Consider the following 2,658-nt stretch of genomic DNA (forward strand, 5'->3'; position numbering starts at 1 on the left):
CCCTTTCTCTCTCTCTCTCTCTCTCTCTCCCTCTCCCTCTCCCTCTTCCTCTCTTCTTCTTGTATTCTCTAAAGAAAATTGAAATTTTTACTGACTTAAAAAAAATTTTTTTTTTCCTTAAATTTTAATTTGTTTTCTTTTACTCTTTTCTTTTTTTCTTTTCTTTTCATTTTCTCATAAAAATATTCGTCTTATTGTTAAATGAATACATTCATAGCAAAACTTTTCAAATATTTTAACAAGAAAAATGGAAGAAATGTTTCAAGAAGATTTGCCTAAAATCATTCCTTACTTTCTTTTTCTTTTCTTTCCTTCTTTTTTTTTTTCTTGAAGACATGAGAAATTGATACATGCATTTGATTCTCTTTTTTTTTTTTTTTTTTTTGTAATGAATGAATTGGTTGTTGAATTAATGTTGCAACGAATCATCAATCAATTTGATAATTTAAAAAAAAAAAAGGAAGAAGGAAAGTGAAGAGAAACGTTTTTCCAATGTTTAACATTTGGTTTATCCTATTAGTTTTTTTTTTTTTTTTATTAAAAAAAGATTTAATTTTTCCTCTTCATTTCTTTTTCTTCTTTTTTTTAAATTGTTAAAATTATTTTTACAACATTTTATGAAAATACATTATTAATTCATTTTGTAATGATTTTTATGGATGATCGGTTTGTTTAAACAAATTTATATTAAATTAGTAGTTATTGAGGCGACACTTGAGCTTTTTTTTTTGACTTTTTTTTTTGATTTCGACTTTTTTCTTTGCCTTTAATTAACTTATGAAATAACTTTTTTTCCATACTCCGTCTTTTGCTATTGTCATTCATATTAGTATTGATAATAGTTAAGAAAGGACATTGCTTGTTTAAATTAGTTCATTTAACTTTGAAATGTTTAAACATTACTTCAGCGATAAGTTTGCAAATTGTAGTAGAATGTAATGTATAAATCATTGTATGATGCATAATCTTAGGAATATAATTCAAAATTCACTTGGAAGTATAGTCACATTCTGACCTTTGACCTCCTTATAATTTTATCATTACTGTATTTGGATGTAATCCTAATCAGTGGTATTTCCTGTACTATTAATAGTTAGATTATCATATCAAATTGTCAAATAATTTCGTAATTGTTTAAATAAACGAAAAGAATAAATTCATTTAAAAAACACACAAAACGAGAAAAATTTTTAATATATACTTTTATCATAGATATATTTTATCTTTCCAATAGAATTATCACTTGTCACATCTTCTTTTAGTAAAAAGAGCAAAATGATCTGTCACCATGTTGTATTTCAACAATTAGCTTGAGCAAAACTTCATGCCATATATTATATGACATCAGAAAATATTGATAAAGTTTTTAAGAAACAATTGGATATGCTTATCATTATGGATACTAGGCTAATAAAATTATTTGCTAGCATTGGTTCCAAATTGAATTAATAGGCTGATATTCATGGATGTTAGATACTGTAATTGCATAAATTATTCCATCCATCCATTCAAAGCCTAAATATTGGAATTGATTTCAGATTAATAAATGGAAAAATGTGAAATTTTAATTAAATGTAAAAGATCGGAAATATTTTGTAATGATTTTGAAAGGAGCAATTGCTGAATGAGAAATAAACAAATGTATTTTGCAAGGATTCGATTGCATTCAATATTTATAAAATGTCATAAAAATTTCAAAAAAAAAAAAAATGTCGGGACATTTTTGTGTATTTCTGTTGCAGAAAAGATGCTAAAATAACGATTGTAAAGATCGGTTAAGTGATGATAATTCCGGATGTTAAAAGATATCGGGATACGGTGAAATGCAGGAAAGGCAAAAAAAAAAAAGGAAGAAAGAAATTTCTTCTTTTCTTTTCTTTTTCTTCTTCCAATTATTCCGATTATTTGTTGCCCAAGAATTTCCTGATCCAAAAAAAAAAAGAAAAGAAAAAAAATGGGATATGACAGTGCAAAGAATAAAAGATCGAAAGTTCTTATTTCTTTTCTATATATCATATTTCATTTAAAAATTTCAAAAGCAGGAAAAATTTCTAGTTTTTTTCTTTTTGAATTAAAAAAAAATGCTTTTGTCACATATATCATTTGACAGGTTTTTTTTGTTTTTCTCTCTATCATCTTTTCTTTTTTTTCTTTTGAATATTAATTCTTTTTTTCGCAAATTTTATGATACCTTTGTCTTTTTTTTTGGGAAATTTGAATATTTTCAAATGATTATTTATTGTTTAAACAATAAGTCAACGATTGTCTTTTCCTTTCACATTTAGCTTTTTTTTTTTTTTTTGTATAAAATTTCATAACTTACCTTACACTTTACTTAATTATTCAACTTCTCTTCCACGAATTTTCATAGATCCCTTTATTTGCCATGAGGAAAAAAAAAAAGAAAAAATAAGAGTAATTAGGAAATAAATATAGAATAGTAGATAAAAAGAATATTCATTCGATAATAGTAAAATTAAGAAATCATTAATTGGGAATTTAATGAATGTCCATTTACTTTTTTGCTTTAATTGTTATAAATAAACCTGAGCTACCTGTTTTTCTCAATGATAATAATTGATCCGGATAATAATGTAGTTGATAGTGTATATCAATAACCGGATACGGATAACTATCAAATACCTGATACCAGCTGTC

The sequence above is a fragment of the Loa loa genome, assembly GCF_000183805.2.
Source record: "Loa loa unplaced genomic scaffold supercont3.35, whole genome shotgun sequence".
NCBI classification, from domain to species: Eukaryota; Metazoa; Nematoda; class Chromadorea; order Rhabditida; family Onchocercidae; genus Loa; species Loa loa.